The sequence below is a fragment of the Mauremys mutica genome, chromosome 22 (assembly GCF_020497125.1).
Source record: "Mauremys mutica isolate MM-2020 ecotype Southern chromosome 22, ASM2049712v1, whole genome shotgun sequence".
NCBI lineage: Eukaryota > Metazoa > Chordata > Testudines > Geoemydidae > Mauremys > Mauremys mutica.
The window spans coordinates 14374419-14394979 of NC_059093.1; the positions used below are offsets into that span (position 1 = coordinate 14374419).

The 20561-nt window shown below is 44.8% G+C and overlaps 1 protein-coding gene across 1 annotated transcript in view; it reads right to left on the minus strand.

The window, feature by feature from the left end:
- Positions 1–20561, minus strand: part of KCNJ5 (potassium inwardly rectifying channel subfamily J member 5) — an 87929-nt gene that overhangs the window by 44670 nt on the left and 22698 nt on the right. The window contains exons 2-3 of the mRNA XM_044996921.1: positions 6100–6291; positions 439–630 (exon numbers count right to left, since the gene is read on the minus strand). The gene's annotated coding sequence lies outside the window, so the exon portion shown is untranslated. The remainder of the gene's footprint in view (positions 1–438; positions 631–6099; positions 6292–20561) is intronic.

Here is a 20561-nt window from a genome sequence, read left to right on the forward strand (position 1 = left end):
CTGGGAGTAAGAAAGCCACGGGTGCAGAAGACAGAGCTTTCCCACCAACAGGCTGGAGTAGAGCAACCCCGCCCCCCTCCAACCCACGTACCAGTAAGAATGCAAGTGTTGTATATGCAGGGATCAGTGCTCATTAAAGACAACCTTTGCACATTCCTTGCATTAACACTGAATAGTTTGCATTATGCATGTGTGACCATTGACTTTTGATGAGAGAGGCCAGCCCACCCTGGCTAGATATGCTGCAGAAAGAGGCAGCTCCTCTGCAGGTAGGTGGAATGTCACAGACAGCGTATCAAAGGAGCGGGACCCTCCTGAAGTCTTGATACAGGTGAAGCAAGATCTCACACCAGAAATCTCACAGACAGGATATGCATGTATCCAGCTGACCCCACATTCATAATCCGATGAGATTTTGTGTAAAATAAAATCACTTACCTTTGCAGTGCCTCCCCTTTTCTTCTGTGGCAGGAGTTGTTTATGTTCTCGGAGAGCAAGTTCCTAGTGGGGATGGAGTGTTGGCTCTGCCTCTTTTGGGACCAGGACATGGCTCCGGATGCTGTTGCCAGCACAGCACTGAGGATGGTGTCACCTTCACACAGGCATCGGCTCTCCTTCTTTCTAAAAAACCTTTCAATAAAATTTGAAATGACTTTTCGTGCTAGGGAAAGCTGCCAGACTGACTGCTGTGGAGCGCGGGGTCCTTTATATCCACAGAGCCAACAGAGCATGTGCAGCATGAAGATATGCTTGCAACATGACATCCCCCATCAACACACCTCAACTCTGAACTGAAGGGACCCCCTTTAAGGGTGAGAGTGGGCTGCAGGCTCGATGGCCCATTCAGTCCTCGGGTTCTCTGCTGAAAATGCCGACAACCGGACCAATGATAGAGCTCTTTCTGGGATGTGGGCCCCTTCCCACCTACAGCTGGACTCCGACCAGCCAGCCTAATTCACACTGTTTTGCATGAGCGATGTGTGACTGCTTTCCAGACAGTTAAAATAAAAATCTTCCATCTTTCGAGCTGGTTCCCACCTTTTCCCTGTCCAGAGACTGAAGCTCTAGTGATTAACAGGTAGCGCCATCTGCTGGTGCTATGTGGTGTTGACACTCATCTTTGCCCACAAACAGTGATGGGGTGGATTGGGGGGACGGCGGCGGGGGGGGGGGGGAACATAGGAGTTAAAATGAATTGGAGCATGAACTAGCACAGCTCCCGCTCTTATCTCTGGCTCGGGGAAGTCACACTGGCCCACAATTCCACCCACCCCATTGCTTTATACAGTCAGAGCTAAGTGTCCTGTTTCAATCCACATTAATGGCCTTTCGGCCTCACCCAAGGCTCAATCACACATACACCAGCCACCCCCCTTGATGAGGATAGACTATCTTATTACCCATAAGGGATATTGCTCAAATCTGTCTCTTTCATGGGCACCAATGACAGGATCTATAGCTTGCTCTGAGTCAGCTGCATCTGTCTGCGGCTTCACATCTAGCACAGGGATAGGAGAGTACTGGTGCCTTCAGGGGGGCACTTTAATTTGTTATGCAATTTGGTCTCCAGGAGCTAGGGATGTCACTCCCCATTTGTCAGCTATTAACCTGGCATCATATTGAAGAAAAAAAAAGGGTCAGAAGAATCAGCACTGGACTCTTAGATCATCATTTCCAACTCTCATCTCCCTCAATGCACTTGAATGAGACTGAGGTTTCAATGAAGCTCATAGGAATCTCAGCTAAGTGACTGAAAACTAAGTGGCAGTCAACTTCTTTGGCTCAAGTTTGCTCCGTGCTTTGGGACTCCTTCCATCCTCAAACTCCAAGTGAAACTCAGAAGACAGGAATGTGAGCAGACCAGGGAAAGAAAAAAGTTTCTGTAGCAAGCCCCGAGAATCAGAACTCCCAATGTTCCACCCACCTCTGCTAAGGAACAAGTGGAGGAGTCTGCCCGCACTGCCTTTGATATGGTAATGAGAAGCTAATGTTAACCTAGGGAAATAGACAGTTCTTAAAGATATACAGGACCATTGTCTGGTGTGCATCCAGACCAAACAACAGTGATCTAAACTTACTTGATATTTTTTAATGGTTTTAATGGTTTGTTAGTTTCTGTCCAATTCCTAACTCAACCCCCATCATGATCAACTATTGGATCCTTGTTTTGCTCACTTAGCAGAGAAGTGAATGGAGCGTGAGCTCCCCTTGCAGCCGTAGTGGTGTCCCTATGGCCCGGGGCTGAGGCACATTGTGTGGGTGTGTAAGCTTGCACTGTTTGTGTAGAACATATTCTATGGATAAGCCATGACTTTGGTCTCCAGGGCTGTCTAGGTGTCAACATTTATGAGTACAAAGACAAAAACGCATTAGCAGCAGTGCAATAAGGTAAACAATTTTATGAAAATAGATTGAATTTCCTCCCTAGGTTGCCAGGATTCAAAGCAATCACTGACAAGAGGAAGTTTGTTGGTTCTTTCATCGGGGTACTTTATTTGCATAAACGTTCACCTTCCAGCTTACCCTGGGTTCTCCTCCTTGACCCGCTCCTCAGATCCAACCAATTCCAGCTCTTTAACCACTTCTTATAAGATGGGTTCCACCTCTGTGTCCTGTCTATATGAAGGTATTTATATGGACATAATTCTTGTAGCATGTAGAGTCCCTTCCAGTCTGTAATGTAGTTATCCTCACAACACCCTTCCGAGATAGGCTATTACTGCCATTTTACAGATGGAAAATTCCAGCACAGACAGACTAAGGCCCAGATCAAAGGGATGTAGACGTTTTCACTGGGAGTTGGGCACCTAAATACTTTTGAAGGTCTGGGACTAACCAAGGTCACAGAGGTTGTAGGAGAGTGGGGAACTGAACCCAGCTGTCCTAAAGCCCAGGTAGTGCCCCAGCCACGGGACCATCCTTCCTCTTTTCCTTAGGCCATCAGGTGCTACATATAAAGTACATTGGTTACATTTTTAAGCCCCGTTTTACGCTGTTTAAGGTTTCAAGTATCAGAGGGGTAGCCATGTTAGTCTGGATCTGTAAAAAGCGAGGCAATGCTTTTCAGTCCTAAACATGGCACAGCTGGTCCATTTAACCCCTCCCCCGGTGCTGTCTGCAGTCTACTCTCAGCAATTCTGGGTGACTCAAGATGGGCTGTAGTAAGCCCTGGGCACCAGACTGGCAACCATGGAGCTGAAGGCCTCAGAAAACAGCTCCAGCAGAGACAGAGCTTCCTCCACACTGCACTGGTAGTAGGTCCCAACCTTATCCAGGAGACTGGACAGGACCAGGTCTAGATTCAGGAGAGCCCAGACACTAGGGTGGTGGGCATGATGTGCATAGATGAGCTTACAGTGCCTGGCCAATAAATCCTTGGCTTCTCTATTGCCATTAGTGCCAGTTTGCCGTGGTGGTTTTTGGAACATGGAGCCTGGCCCTTTGAGCTCTGTACCGAGGTCACTAGACATTGACCAGAGATGGGGAAAGAGTCACTCATGACTAACCAAGCTTGATCTGAACTAGAGATCTGTTAGAGAGGGCAGGCTCCATGGCCCATTGCCACTTCCCAAGACATCCATCTCCCTGTTAAGAAGAAAGGCCAGTTTGTGTCTCGTGCCAGCTCCATTTGGTATAGGAAGGGTTTTGGGGTGGGTGGGTCATCAGGGAGCCACTTATGTCCTCCCACCCCAGCATCAGTTAGATCAGTCTAGGGGCAGTGAACCACACACCTGCTGTGAATTGCAGCAGCAGAACACTCTTCTTCCCTATCTCCTCTCCTTCTGCTATATGGGGACAGCAACTAGCTCTGCCCAGAGAATTCTCAGCTGGGCAGCTGTGGCCAGATTCCAGCTTCTCTTGCATGTACCTGAATTTCAGTGCAATTTCTCAACTGAGTGTCTCAGCACAATATATTCCTGGGAGCCTCCAAGAACCAGGACAATTGTTTAACTGACATTCCTGTTCCTAAAAGAAGTCTATATCCATTAAACAGCTACACTTCTACTGTATAGATGCTATTTTAGGTGCAGGGCCTATGACAGTTTCACTGGAAAAACCCAGTTACACCAGGTGGCATGCGAGCTTCCTGCCTTCCACAGCATCAGCAACCACTGGGAACATTCCCAGCAGTTTTTCAAGCAACTTGGGACTTAAGGGAACCATTTCAAGAATTTATTTCCAGGCCATGCAGCAAAATCTAACATTTATAAATGCATGAAAGAATCCCCTGCCCCAGCAGCAGCACATAAATGACTGTAAAGAAGAAATAAAATACACAAAAATACATTAATATTTCAAAACTACCAGAGACTGATGAATGTTTCCAGCTAAGTCATTCATACATAGTTCAAATAAATAACAGTCAAAAGGAAATTGATGGGGGGGGGGAGAGGAGACAGGACACCATGTTTCCCTCACCAATGAGGCAGTGGTGCCCACTGAATATATGTTGATTGTGGGTGAATTTCACCCAGCACAAAGATTAAGCACTACTGAAGTCCCTGGTTTTAAGGCCAGAAGGCACCAATAGATCATCTAGTGTGATCTTCTGTGTAATACAGGACAGAGAATTTCATCCAGTTATTCCTAATAGCCCTATAACTTATGTTTGACTAAAGCATATTTTCCCCAAAAGGCACCAGGTGCCTAACGTGAGGATTCAAGTGGTATATAGACCTTAGGATGGTCCTCTGCACACAGGTGAATTTCACCTTAAAAGAACAACAGTACTTACCAGCATACAAGCATTAATTTTTGCAACACTTGTGAAGTAGTGGTATAACTACAATCTACACCCGCTCAGTTTTGATTAATACTGTAGTATTTATGCTATGTGCTCTATATTTAGCCTTTCCTTTCTGCAGATGGGGAAATAGAATCAGACAGACTAAGTGATGTGACCAGGGCTAAAGAGGAAAGACCATTGCAGGGTTGGGATTGGGACTCAGAAGTGCTGGCTGATAGATCTGTGTATTGAATGCTATGTCGTGCTGCTCTCTGGAGTCCCAGAGACAGAATGTGAGTGGAAGAGGTAGAGGACACCATATGGGCTAGATCAGTCTCTGTGACTTCCACCCTATGCACAAGCCAATGCACCCACCCACATTTTTAATGGGATTTATGTGGTGCATACACCTTGCACTGGAATAGGGTGAATTTCTGCCTCAGTGACAGCCACTAGTACAACTGGAAAAGAGGAATGCTACCAGGGAACAAAATGCAATGTATTTCCATAGTGAAGTTCTGTCTTTTACTACAGGAACTGGTGATCCCCTAGGGCACTTGAGGTTTCTGAAGAGTCAGAGATTATTTCTGCCCTTAGCGAGCGTTTCTGTCTCTCTCTCCCTCTCCCCTCCCACCCTCCCAAAGTTGACAGGAGCTGTGAATGCACTTCAGGAAAAGATTGGTTCCTAAGCCAGTTCTTTATAGATGGGAGGCTACCAGATGCAACAGACATTAACATTACCATGTTCCTGGCCTTTGGCACATGACGGCCTCTGCTAGGACACAGAAACTGTTGCTTGTGAGTGGAACTTATCCATCTCCTAATACATCTCTGGAGATATTTGAATGCTCTGCTGTCCTGTTAGCTTGGATCCTTGAATCACTGGGCAGGCTAATGCTAGCTGTCAAGAGCTACAGGATAGGTTTTGTTTTGCAACCATGGTTCAGTCTCCTATTAACCAGCAGCAGCATAGTTCAGATCCCTCCCCCCCCACAATAAAAAAATATATCACACCACATCCCTACGACATCCTATAGTGAAAAAGCATCTGAAAGATTAGACCAGCTGCACGTGAAAGACTAGTGAGGACCTTAAGCACATTCATTTATGTGAATTAGAAGCACCAGCTGACTTCTAACAGGGGCTAAAGAGTAAGACTTTGTGGAGTTCCTTCTCAGACCCCACAAAGATCTGGGAACTGACTGTCCTAACTGTAGGATGGTAGACTGAACAGAGCATGGGACTCCAAAGGACAGGCAGCTGGAACTACTGATCCAAGAACCTCAAGAGGTTGGAGACAGGGTTTGCTCAGTTCCCAAAAGGTTAGGATGGCTGGAATAATTTCTAAGGTACCCATCACTGGGCATTCTCACCTCAATATAATCGAGTACCAGAGCATCCTCAAATGAAGCACAACTCTCTTCTCTCCAAACCTCTCAGGTTAGCAGATTCTCATCTGAGATTTTGGTTATGTTACTGCCTGTGGGTGGGTTATTGATGACTTGAGAATAGACTTTTCCAGCACAGTCATGTCTGGTCCTGACTAGAGGCAGATGTTGCTGAAACTGTAAGTAACAATGAAAGGAAAGCAAACAGTTTAGAAACATAGAAAAAGCTCAGCTCCAGAAATGAGCAGGCATTTAAAGAGTAGGAGGCAGTTACTCTCCTACTCCTGAAATCAGCATTCCCATCCCTGGCAAAGACCTAGGTCAATCTCTTTAGTGCTCAGCAGTGAAGACACTACATTAAGGAGACTGCCCATCTTTATCAGGAGAGCAGAGCATTCTACAGAGAAGCCGAACCATAGACCGTAAGACCCTGTAACATAGGCAGCCAGCTCCTGAGCCCCCTCTCATGGCCAGAGGTCACTCTACAGCAACCCCCCCCCATTTCCTCCCCTTTCAGGGCTCCTTTAAGATCTCAAACTTCAAAGGTAACTCAAACCACCCCCACAAGGGGACCCATTTATTTACATCTCAGGTTCATACTGTCCCTCCAGACTCCAACCCTAGTTCAGTCTCTATCTCCCCACCAGTGATCCAAAATAACACAATCTTTCAAACATAGAATACAAACTCCCACAGCCTTCAACCCAGTTTCTTCTTGGCACAGCCCCACCTCCCTGAGAGACTGTCTTTCTGCTTCCTAGGATTTCCTTCACCAGAATTTGTTTTCTCCACAGGTCTTTCCAGTTTCTCTCTGTTTGGATAGGTTCTCTCCCCTGATTTTCCTACCCGGAGAGCATTCTTCACTCTGTCCTGCTTCTTGGCTTTTCCTCAGCTAATTCCAACACCTTCTTGTTCCCTGCAGCACCTACCAACATTACCAACCCCCCCTCTTCCTGGGGCTTTCTGCTCTTTCTATATTGGAATCATTTTGTAATCAGGGTTGGCTTAACCTCAGGCTCTCCAGTCCATGGGGCAAGCCGCCCTGTTCCAAATCCAGTGCCATCCTGAAGAAATCAGGTGTAGCTGCTCTAGAATTTGATATGGCTGCAGCCACGTTCCCAGGTGAGCAGCTAAGCCATCTTTTGTACCGCTACAGCAGTGTAAAGGAAACAGATGGGAACCCAGAATTGGGACCACTTCCTTTATATTCTAGCACAAGACACTCAGTAGGGCTGGTCAGGGATTTTCCATCAAAACGACTTATGAAAGGAAAATGTTTCAATTTGACCTTAATTGAAACATTTTGGGTTATTGAACTGAAGCAAAACAAAATGTTTTTGACATTGAATTGCATCTGCCTAAGGTGTCACAGTGCCTCCTGGGAGACATAGTTCAGGGGCCTCATTCCCCCATATGGGCCGGGCTCATCAGTCTGATCTTTTATAGCAGTCAGAATGAAAACGAAACAAGATCAACCTGTATCGCCCAACACCTGCACAAAACACAACCAAGATGCAGGTTCTGCTCTCCATGTTGAGTCCAGTCTAGGCAGAGGTTTCTTTTGATTGTGTCACCCTGAGACATTAGGGTGGAGTTCAGCTGAGCTCGCCTGGCCAGGGATGTTCAGCTGACACAAGCTTGGGACAGTTCCTGCCATGCTGGCCAGGAAGAAGCTATTCTTGACTGAGAAGCCCAGCAGAAGATGAGCTCAGTGGAGGAGGTATCTGACTTTGCTTGATCACTGAGACCTGGGTCATTCAGCTCTCTGTGCTGACTCAGTTTTCTTTTGCTGGATATTAGGATCTGAATAACTTTAAAGGGGCTGAGGAGGGGAAGCATCTGTGCTTTCTGCCTTTGACCTCAGATGGAGACAGCCGGTTTGGGTTAAGGCAATCTGGCAGCCCAGGCACAACGCAGCTTGGACTCTCCATGGCTCCACCCTTGTGCTGTGTCCCTGTTCCCCCACCTGGATTGGCATGGATCCACACTCCCCTCCCACAGAAGTGTGGGAATCTTTTTTTCCTCCCTAGGACCAGCTGCAGGGGTCTCTTCTCCCTGCTGGAGAGACAGGTGTTGCAGCATAGAAAATCCCAGGGTTAATCTCAGCAGCTAGAATGTATCTGCTTGGAAACACAGGCCAGGCCTTGTATGCTCCTCTCTTGCCCCACAGAGTCCATTGCTGGGATGGTGATTGCTACGGCCCCCCAGAGCAGTGAGATTTGGAGTTAACACCCCACTGAGCTGCATGGGGCAGTTCACACCTCTATTGTTTCAGGCAGTCTTCACACTCTGGCAAATAGCCCTGCTTCAGATCATACTTTCAAGCTTTTCTTTGCACCCACATGGGTGAAACTCACTTCTGAAATCCTGCCCTTATCACATGACACCAAGACCTGGGCCCCGAATCACAGGTCTCTAGTGCCTATACCTTGATTTGGCCCTTGGAGATGGTAATCCATTCTAAAGATAAATTGAATACAGACACCTTCTATATGGAAAGAAAGGCATCCAAAACTCATCTGCTGGAAGGATAAGTGGGCTGATATAGGCATAATGGAGGGAATTAGAGGGCAATGAAATATTAGGAATTTTCATGGCTCCAACATAATTTAGCCTTTATTAAAAGGAGAAAAAAATACTATGATATTCTGTAGAAGTATTTCTAATGCACAACAGTAAAATCAATTCTAAACTTAATCTAACTATATATAATGCTCCCATTCATGCTGGCATATAGATGCAAATAACCACTGTAAGATGTATTATTTATTAATAGTAGCATATTCATATTGCTCTAAGCAGATAAAGGGTGTGTGTGGCAAACAGGCACAGAGACATGAAATGATTTGCCCCAGGTCACACAGCAGATCAGTGGCAGAGACAGGAATACAATTTAGGTTTCCTGATGTGTAGGCCAGTAGTCGATTCACTAGGCCTACAACAGCCTCTGATCACTGCTGTAGGAATATGTAGCACTTTAATAAGAAGAGTCTTCCCTCCCTCCAACTAAAATTCACAGTCTGCTGAAGCCAGGACTCCAAAATGTCAAATGATGCAATATAGTGTGAATTCTGATAAAAATGTGCTTTGCTGCACAGATCTGTGAACCTTGCTGTGTCTTCATTGCTGTCTACCTTGGCCAGGATCCAGGTCTGTTGATGATGCTAACATGCCTGGGTCCCTGCCTCCCAGCACATCTCTGCATCTTGTTCTTGGCATATTTGCATCTGCAGCGCCAGCTGAGCTTGTAACAGTCTCGGCAGAGGAAGACTCTGCAGCTTGAAAGCCTCTCCTCCCACACAGAGATATGTCATAGCTGCGCTCGGAATGTTTTCCCTCTGTTCAGTCTGCAGTGAGATGACATCTAATAACACTGGGAATATTCTCCCTATCCCTCATACAGAGTAATCCTGAAGGCAATTACAGACCTATCCAGCAATCCCCCAATATGAATTCATAAATGTAAAATTACAGTCATTGTCTGGCTCAGCAAGAAGGACAAAACGACCTGTGGGTTCCAGCCTTCCCATTTCTACCTCCTCCACATTCCCAATACTCTGGGAGCAAAGGGGCTTTCCCCACCACTTATTTTCATTGCCTATCTGCACAGGATGGAATTAGTCATGCATTTGCTATGAGGCTGAACTGCCAATAGTGTATTGCTTGCGTAATACATTTGTAAAGTCACGCTTTGCATCTGCCTTTACTGGTACACAGAGGATGGCAGCCTCCTACTGCTACTGCCTGCTAAGGGAGTAACTCCTTTTTGCTCATATGGTAGAGTTCTGTGCTTTGGGACCAAACATCTCAAGTTCTTTCAGTGTATCTAAGTGATTTATCTGGGTAGAGCTGAGTGAATAATTGATTTTGAATTCGGCAGCTGAATCGAAAAATGTGGAAAAAAATCCATTTTGATTCAAACCCAAACAATTTTTTTTCATTGAATCAAAAAAAAAAGTCTTTGAATCAGTTGAAATAGATTCATAGATTGTAGGGCTGGAAGGGACCTCGAGAGGTCATCGAGTCTAGTCCCCTGCCCTCATGGCAGGACCAAATATTGTCTAGACCATCTCTGATAGACATTTATCTAACCTACTCTTGAATATCTCCAGAGATGGAGATTCCACAACCTCCCTAGGCAGTTTATTCCAGTGTTTAACCACCCTAACAGTTAGGAACTTTTTCCTAATGTCCAACCTAAACCTCTCTTGCTGCAGTTTAAGCCCATTGCTTTTTGTTCTATCCTTAGAGACTAAGATGAACAAGTTTTCTCTCTCCTCCTTATGATACCCTTTTAGATACCTGAAAACTGTTACCATGTCTCCTCTGTCTTCTCTTTTCCAAACTAAACAAACCCAGTTCTTTCAGCCTTCTTTCCTAGGTCATGTTCTCTAGACCTTTAATTATTTTTGTTGCTCTTCTCTGGACCCTTGCCAATTTCTCCACATCTTTCTTGAAATGCGGTGCCCACAGCTGGACACAATATTCCAGTTGAAGCCTAACCAGTGCAGAGTAGAGCGGAAGAATGACTTCTCATATCTTGCTCACAACACACTTGTTAATGCATCCCAGAATCATGTTTGCTTTTTTTGCAACAGCATCACACTGTTGACTCATATTTAGCTCATGGTCCACTATAACTCCTAGATCCCTTTCTGCTGTACGCCTTCATAGACAGTCTCTTCCCATTCTGTATGTGGGAAATTGACTGTTCCTTTCTAAGTGGAGCACTTTGCATTTGTCTTTATTAAACTTCACCTGTTTACCTCAGACCATTTCTCCAATTTGTCCAGATCATTTTGAATTATGACCCTATCCTCCAAAGCAGTTGCAATCCATCCCAGTTTGGTATCATCTGCAAACTTAATAAGCATGCTTTCTATGCCAATATCTAAGTCGTTGATGAAGATATTGAACAGAGCCGGTCCCAAAACAGACCCCCGCGGAACCCCACTTGCTATACCTTTCCAGCAGGATTGGAAACCATTAATAACTACTCGCTGAGTATGGTTATCCAGCCAGTTATGCACTCACCTTATAGTAGCCTCATCTAAGTTGTATTTGCCTAGTTTATTGATAAGAATATCATGTGAGACCGTATCAAATGCCTTACTAAAGTCTAGGTATACCACATCCACTGCTTCTCCCTTATCCACAAGACTTGTTATCTTATCAAAGAAAGATATCAGATTGGTTTGACAGGATTTGTTCTTTACAAATCCATGCTGACTATTCCCTATCACCTTACCACCTTCCAAGTGTTTGCAGATGATTTCCTTAATTACTCGCTCCATTGTCTTCCCTGGCATGGAAGTTAAACTAACTGGTCTGTAGTTTCCTGGGTTGTTTTTATTTCCCTTTTTATAGATGGGCACTATATTTGCACTTTTCCAGTCTTCTGGAATCTCTCCTGTCTCCAATGATTTTCCAAAAATAATAGCTAGAGGCTCAAATACCTCCTCTATTAGCTCCTTGAGTATTCTAGGATGCATTTCATCAGGCTTTGGTGACTTACAGGCATCTAACTTTTCTAAGTGATTTTTAACTTGTTCTTTTTTTTATTTTATCTTCCAAACCTACTCCCTTCCCATTAGCATTCACTATGTTAGGCATTCTTTCAGACTTCTCGGTGAAGACCAAAACAAAGATGTCATTGAGCATCTCTGCCATTTCCAAGTTTCCTGTTACTGTTTCTCCCTCCTCACTGAGCAGTGGGCCTACCCGGTACGTGGTCTTCCTCTTGCTTCTAATGTATTGATAAAAAGTCTTCTTGTTTCCCTTTATTCTTGTAGCTAGTTTAAGCTCATTTTGTGCCTTTGCCTTTCTAATCTTGCCCCTGCATTCCTGTGTTGTTTGCCTATATTCATCCTTTGTAATTTGTCCTAGTTTCCATTTTTATATGACTCGTTTTTATTTTTTAGCTCATGCAAAATCTCATGGTTAAGCCAAGCTAGTCTTTTGCCACATTTTCTATCTTTCCTACCCAATGGAATAGCTTGCTTTTGGGCCCTTAATAGTGTCCCTTTGAAATACTGCTAACTCTCCTCAGTTGTTTCAGGTCAACTCAAAACAAAAATGTTGGGGGTTTTCGATATGTTTCTAGTGAAACAAAATGTTTCAGTCAAGTCATCATGTTTTTTCCCCCCCTAAGTGTTTCATTTTGATTTGAAAAATTTTCAGCTGTTTTTCACCCCCTTTTGGGGGCTGTGTGTTTAAATTGGCCAAATTTGAAAACAAAATGCTGTCTTGAAATGAAAACCCGAAATGAAACATTGAGACTTCTTGATTGTTCAGGTTTTTCTGTTTAAAACTATTTGTCACATTTGACCCAAATTCATGAATAGTTTTGGAACTCCCCAAAATAAATTTTCAGCTAAATTTCTATTTGCTCCCCACCCATATGCATCCAGCTCTGTATACAGCCTCCATCTCTGTAGTATCAGAGCACCACACAATCTTTAATGTATCTATCTTCATATCATCCCTGTGCAGTAGAGAACTCTGCAGCCTCAGAAACTCAGGCCAGACAATTCCTTTAACATAACTGTTTGAGCAGAGGTCATTTGGACTGTGGGCAGCTGGCTGGAGGAACTGTTTCCAGGACCCAATAACGAAGAGGATGCTTAATGGTGACATCCTATTAATATACCAGCTGGATAGTGTACAAGCTTCCCCAGGGAATCCTGAAGGCTTTCAAAATGGCAGAGGAGGAATCAGTTGTGGGGAAGTGGCAGGAGAAAGATTTGACTTTGGGGAGCATTTTTTTAAATAGGCCAGCACCTAAGTGATCACTGCAAGATTTGGGCAGGCACTTTCTTTGTTCAGAAAAACCAGCTTTGCAGGTGCAATGTGCCATGCAATGGTGCCAAGCAATGGTGCCAATAAGCACTTATTTGGATGTGCAGCAGTATCTAATGGAAGGAGCATGGAGCTTGGAGCAATAAATCCCCTTGCTGGTGTTATAGGCAAGGAGTCACTGGGGAAGCTTGTCCAGCACTTGCTTAGCTCAAGGCTGTTCTTCTCTTGGCTTAGCTCATCTCTATCCTTTTGGGGGCTAGCATAACTCTCACCTGTTCTGAACATGGAAGTTTAAAAGAAGCAGACTGGGCAAAATGTTGGCCAAGAGACAATGTGGCTTTGCTGATGTGTCCCCCATAGTCCCCAAGATTCTGTATGTCACAACATCTAGAGAGATTGTTGAGCTGTGTCGTCTCAGCACTTAAACTGCCCCAGGGTATGATCTTTCCACACTAAAAATACCATTGAAACCTTGCAGAATGAACACAGGAAACTGATGCATTCACTCTGACAACTCTCATATACCTTGTCACGCCAATTCAGCTATTGAAACTGAATTGTTGTACTACCAGATTGGCTTTGATGTATGATTATATATCAGTGACTCACCCATCTGTGCCAAGAAAATTCCTTTGTATATTTGGGCCAGATTCCCATCTCATTTAAACCATCTTCAATCAGGGATTACTCTACTGAACTCAGTGGAGTCACCCCAGATTTACACTGGTGTAACAGAGATCAGCGTTTGAACCGCATCCTCCTCCCATTCTTAAAGCTTTAAATCAGAGCCAAAGGAGCAAATGTAACCCACTGGTAAGTGCGTGGGACAAGTTCCACATGGATCCCAAACTAGAGCCAATAAGTCTGACAGAGCTATAGAAACTGATTCTTCAGGTCAAGCTGTTGCAGTTCCCACTTTTAGATTGGCAGATCCCCAGTTCAATCCCCAGCACGTCAGCCAAAGATGGTGGGTGTCACACAAGCTTTCATTATGTGTGCTTCAATTTTTGGCAATGTCTTACTATCTTCTCAATGCCTCCCACCTTATGCACTAATAGTTAATGTATGTAACAGTCTATTGCAAAAAGGACACTTTTTTGTTGCATTTATTTGTTTTGGGCCATTTAATTACCCAAAAATGTCTTCCCTCCCATTAAAAGCACTCAGTCTATCCAATTCTGCATGTTGACAGGGTAAAGGATTTGGGCACAAAAGGAAATTTTGGATTTCACATTTTTGACTTGAGAAACTCTTTCTAATTTCAAACCAAAACCAGGAAGTTTGGGGTGTTTTTTGGTCATCAGACTGGACAATTTGTGAAAATGCAAACCTCTTAGGTGGAGGATTTCAACTTTTTGTTTGCTGGCAAACAATTATCTCTAGTGGTCCCTGCTTTAACCAGCAGAGGGGGCTTGGGTGCCATGCTGATTTCATGCTATCCTGAACACCTCCCAAAACAAAGACACACATCCTATTCCAGTGTTTTAGAGGGGAGGCTTTAAAAAAAATGGGGGGGGGGGATTGAAGCACTAGCTAGAAGCCTTATTGAAAAAGGATATTTGCCCATATATCACATATGGATATTTTACATAGTTCTGTGCATGGAGCAGACTTTGGATGTATGTAGAAACAAATCTGATGTAGGATTTGATGCTGTGCATTTACTCCATTCTACAATAGGATGGATTGCTGCAATAAGTAAGTATATTCTGGCATATATTGTCCACAAGATTGTCTGTTTTTGAGGATGATCACTCCTTCTGACGGTGGCAGCTTCCATTCTGCATGGAAAGACACCTGTGAGTATGTGAAACAGAATTTTCACAGGAGTCTGATGTGGACTGTGGAACTCCCTGCCACATGAGATAAGAATGACCATCTGTCTCATGGCAGTCAGTACTCAGGCCCCAATTCAGCATGGTAGTTATGAAGTCAGGGCCCCTTTGTATTAGGCACAGCACAAACGTATAGTAAGGGACAGCTCCTGGCCCAAAGATTACAGTCTAAGTAGACAAGTGGTGAGAGGGGTGACAGAGGCATATAGACTTGTTCCAGGTCACACAGCAGATGAGTAAAAGAACTCAGATTTTCTAACTGCCAGGATGGTGTCTTATCCCCTGGGCCACACTGACTCCAACAATAGAGCTGATTGGGAATTTTCTGCTAGAATAATTTTCCAGTGGAAAATGCCCTTTCGCAAAAATCAAAATTTGCTGTGGGAAAATTTTAATTTTGTTTTAAAATGTTGACATTCCCTCAGGCAAATTGAAATGATGGCTCCCTGACTGCTGGGCTGGAAAGCACTTATCCTTCAGTCAGAAAGGCAAATTGACAAAAACCTGCCAGGAGGGCTGCCAAGGCTAAGGGCCTGTATTCTCTACCTCCCTGGCTCTCAGCCTCCCCTACAGCTCCAGTGCCAAACAGACAGCGATCCCAGGTGCCCAGTCTCTCCACTTCCCCGGGGCCAGAGAGGCTGAGCACCCTCCTGCCTCTCCAGCTCCCAAGCAGGGAGCCGCTCTGCCTCTCTGGTTTCTGGAGCTAGAGGTGAGGCAGGGAGGCTGAGTGCATCTCTGGGAGATGGGGTTGAAGGCTCTTGTCAAGTTCACTTTCTGCCTGCAGGCAACTGGGAAGCTGAAAAATTCCATTTCAGTTCTCCCAAGATGGGATTTTCCTTGAAATCCCTTCCTGCTAAAAGTTCACACTTGTGACTTTTCATCCTGGTTTGAGGGGAATTTTTTCCCCCTGGAAAACATGCTTTTTTTTTTTTTTGGGTAGAAAGGGATTTCCTTGTTCTAGCCAGTTCTATTCATTAACCACTCTCTTTTTATAACAAATTTACAGGGTCTAATGTCCGTGAAGCCACAGCAAGTCTTCCATCTTTTCTCTAATACTGATGAAAGGTTGTTGTATAACAGCTGGTATTTCTCTCTGGCTGATTTTTTATTACCTAATGTGGTCATACCTGCCATCCAACCTGTTCTTACTGCCTTCCCTACCAGCTCTTTTTCACATGCTCACTCAGCTGTAACACTATAATTCTTTGAGTGGCCATTTCTAATGTCTGTGACCTTCAGAAATAAGGCTGATACAAAAGATACCAAACTGGCCACTTCCCATGATTTTTGCCAAACCCTCTGCTAAACACACAAGTTACTATGCAGCATGTATCAGAAATATCTGCAACTCTCAGCTAGGAAAATAATGGGATATTTCAAATCAAGGCTTTATTTGATGCCAGTTACATCACACAAAAATACGTCTTTTTAAAGAGTAATTAATCTAATTTTCAGTGAGTCCTGCTGCCCTTGGAATTTATTGCAAGGCTACCACTTAAAGTCTATTATTCAATGAATTACTTATTAGTATTGTTACGATTTAACATTTATATTAAAGTACTGCCTAAATGCCACAAGCAGGTCAGGCCCCATTGTTCCGTGTGTTATACCAATGTATAATCAATGACAGTTGCTTTCCAAGAGAGCTTACAATCTAAAAGGCAAAGCAGAACATCTGGATGGGCATGCACAGGTGGGCTGCGGAGCAGGGTAGAGAAGGTAACAGAATAGGAGATATGGAATTCTTAGCCATTCAGTAGCAGTGCACCTCTAATTGTGCTACCTCTGGTATAGGGTGACCAGATGTCCCAATTTTATAGGGACAGTCCTGATATTCAGGAGCTGTGAATTATATAGGTGCCTATTATCCCCCACCCCCTGTCCTGATTTTTCACACTTGCTACCTGGTCACCCTGCTCTGGTACCACATTCTCACCACCGAGAAAATTATATTTGCTCAACCTGCAGCTCTCCTTGGGCTCAATCAAGCCCATGACAAGCCGGGGGAGGGGGGGGGAAAGAGGGGACTTTCCATTGGCTTCAGTGGGAGTTGCATAGGGCCCCGAGTGATACTGGGCAAGACCCTGATAACATGCTTTTCAGCTCCCCCACAAATCATATAGGAGAGCAGGGGTGGGATTGACTTCAGTGGAGCCAGGATTTCAACCCAAGCCTTTCACCTTTCTTTGGCCTTCTGTGTCTCCTTGCAAAACAAGGATAATGACATTCCCCCACCTCCTTGGGGCATGATGGAGTTTCATTTATTAATGGGGAGACAGTGCTTTGAGATCCTCAGCTGAAAGGCCCTGTGAGAAGCATAATGTAGCAATCTACCCTGGGGAAGGATTCTGCTTTATTAATGCTGTTTCTAGGCAACAGGGATGTTGTCCAAAGTAAAAATAATAAATAATAATACTGCTAATAAGAAATGCTAATAATACGGCTAATAACGCCCCACCTCTCCAAACTCTGGGTCTAACAGCACAGAAGATGCCACTCTACGAAAGCTAGCAGGACAAGCGGCAAGGAATGGAATAAACCCCCAAAGTAAGAGCTGGTGAAAAGGGAAGGTCAAAATGGTCAAGAGTTGGCTGAGCTGAAAAGAGAGGCCTTGAAGACAAAAACAGACACACTTGGGGGAATCCACAGGGAGGTGAACCCCTGATTCAAAAGGCCCCACCCCAAATTTGATCCATTCAGAACTTCCAGATGGTCAACCATGACAATCCAGCCTATTGTCAGCTGCTTTGAAAGAATTGTAAAATGACAGATGGCTGCAGTGAGATGAATAATGCTTTGCACTGAACGTAGGTGGAATTTTTCATTCCCAGCTCTGCAAGGACTTTGAAAAAGTGGGTTATGATCTCAAGTTTACAGATGGGGAAACCGAGGCACCGAGCGTTAATGTGACTTGATCAAGCTCAAGTGACAGAGTCAGGAATAGATTCATCTGTAGATTTATAAAGCCAGACGGGGACCATTGTGATCATCTGGCCTGACCTCTTGCATAACACTGGCCCTACAACTTACTGACACTTACTGCTGAATACTACCGAGTTTAGATCATTTTTATACCATCTACTATGACTTAAACTTCTGCTAGCTATCAAAGTCTATTCCTCTTTGTCTGTGTGTGGGTATATGGGAAGGCAGCAGAGGGGAGGGAGAAAAATGCAGTGTCTGAGATGATACGCACCCTTCTCTTGGGGCTTGGTGTCATTTTAATCTGTCTCAGCTCACGAGGTTTGGTACGGGATGATATGTACTGTGAGGAACAGATGCTTTGTACTTGAACCAAATTAATATGCATGGTCACTGGGCTGTAACTCATTGCTGACTTTAAGCCCTTCAAAAAGAAATGAAGGATGTGAACTCCTATGTCTCTCACGGAAGCCTGACTTGACCAGAGATGAACCTATATCAAAGCATAACGCCAAAACTTCAGTTGGGGTAAAGTGGAGCTGTGTCGAGATACACTAGTTGGAGATCTGGACTGTACAGTCTAAACATCCCCAAATGTCATGGTTGACTCATTTCTTCAGCTATCAAACCAAAACCACGGATCCAAACACCTACATTGGAGAAGGCTGGAGTCAGATCTAAACTCGGGGGGGGGGGGTTGTAATATCAGCCCTAGGCATGGCAGCCTCGGACAAACGAGTCACCTGCAACCCAGAGCCGATATCGCTTTGCTTAGGACTGAACTGGGAAAGTAGCAGGGCTGTGCGGCTGATGTGTCCACAGCTGTCAATATAAGAAAATCCCACTTGCTGCCAATGAAAGGCTACAGAGGAAGTATCGTACTTTCCCCTTCTTCTTGCCTCCTATTGTATGCCTATATTAACCCACAGAATGAGGGCTGTGTTGACTGATAATTAGAACAGGGGAAGGGGATTCAGGACTCCTGGGTTCCATTTCCCTGTTCTGCCACGGACTCTTTGCCAATCCACTCTGCTCCCAGGTCCTGCGACAGGTCGCAATCAGCTGTGCTGCTCACTGCTCTGACTCAGACTCATTGCTCCATCACCTGTAGGGGCTGGATTACCCAGAGCCAAGCATTATTCATTAATCCACCCAGCTTACAGTGAGTGGAAGGAGAAACTGCTCTTGGCATGGCCCACCAGTGCCCTACATTTTCTGGTGAACCAAGCAACTCTGGCAGTCACCTTTCCTGCCCCTCTCACTTTGTAACAATCCTTGATCACTGATCTGGCCAAAGCTGCTAAAATCGACTAAAGTAATGCAAGTAATGAGCTTTACTCCTTCCAGTGAGAATTCAGCTTTGTTTCCCCTGCTGTCTGAGTCACACAACAGACAACTTCTTCTCAATGTGGCATTTTCACTGCAGGTGTCTTACCCTGAGGGCTTGCCATAGGGGAAGTATTGGGCTATCCGGTTACAGGAAACCTCCCCCACCCAGCAATGTTCTTCTTGTCTGCAAGTCTCTGCCCTGAGAGGGGTCAGGAAGAATTTGCAGAGCACTACATGAATACATACCCTAAAGACACCTAGACACCAGAGAAGGATGGTCTATGCATGACTATGTTCTTCTCATTTTGGGACTTCCAAATTCCCCATCATGGGATTGTCCCTGACTGATGAGCCACCAACACCCTATCAATTATCCTTCCAGCCTCTGCCACTTATGGTTGAGTTGGTGGCACATGTGAAATCTACTGGTGGATCTCAGTCTAGTTCCCAGTTGACAGGGGTCTACATAGGGAGGTGGTGGAATCGCCTTCCCTAGAGGTTTTTAAGGTCAGGCTTGACAAAGCTCTGGCTGGTATGATTTAGTTGGGAATTGGTTCTGCTTTGAGCAGAGGGATGGACTAGATGACTTCCTGAGGTCCCTTCCAACCCTGATATTCTATGATTGAAAAGTTACCACCACCATAAGTGGCATTAATTGGCTCCTCATCTGAAGAGAGGCCAAGGACTGACCAGATACAGCTGCTACACTGTCCTCTTATCCTACTATGCCTCAACCTCTGACTTGGAGAGCAATATTGTGATGAGTCAGGCACTGAGGCATTTTAGGATGAGAGAAGAGTTTAGTGGCCAGACATGGTCAGTCCTCAGAATCTTTGCGGAAAGGAAGCAAGTTTGGAGTTGAGGCTTTCCACGCTATTCTATGGAGAAACAGAAAGCTATGGTCGCAGGGGCTGTCAATCGATCACCTTTTGTTGGTATTACACTTCACTTGCAATTTTCTTCATTTAAGAATTAATCAGGTGGCCCCAGCAGTGAAATCACATAGCTTCACATGTGTCATGTGCACCTACTGACTGTTTAGCCTATGGAAAAGCACAGGACAACTGCAGATGACTCCACCACCTTGCTTGATGGTGCTGGAATGCCACTCAACAGGGCAGAAGAAACAATTGGCCCAACAGAACAGGCTATTGACTGAGGGTATTAAGCTTATGGGCCCATGAGAAGGGAGCTTTCACCACAGCTACTGTGAGCTAGATGGGACCATGAGACAGCTGGTTGCTGAAAAGACCACTCAGGAGGCCTCTTTTGCTCTTTTTTTCAGTTTCTGTGTTTATGGGGAGCATCTCTTATTCTGGAACTCAGCTGCAAAGCTTGTACCAGAAACAGCACAGAAAGGGGAGATGATCGACTGAAGGAAGGGTGCTCACTGTGGTCAGTTCTCTGAGAGACATTCAACACCATGGGAGATTGAGCATGCAAGGTATGATGCAGCTTTATCTTACACAACCCTCTGGTTCCTGGGAGCCTTCCACACAGAGGTAATGGCAGCTTCCTCCACATGTATTTTCCCTTGGGCTAACTACTCTGAACAATATCCCA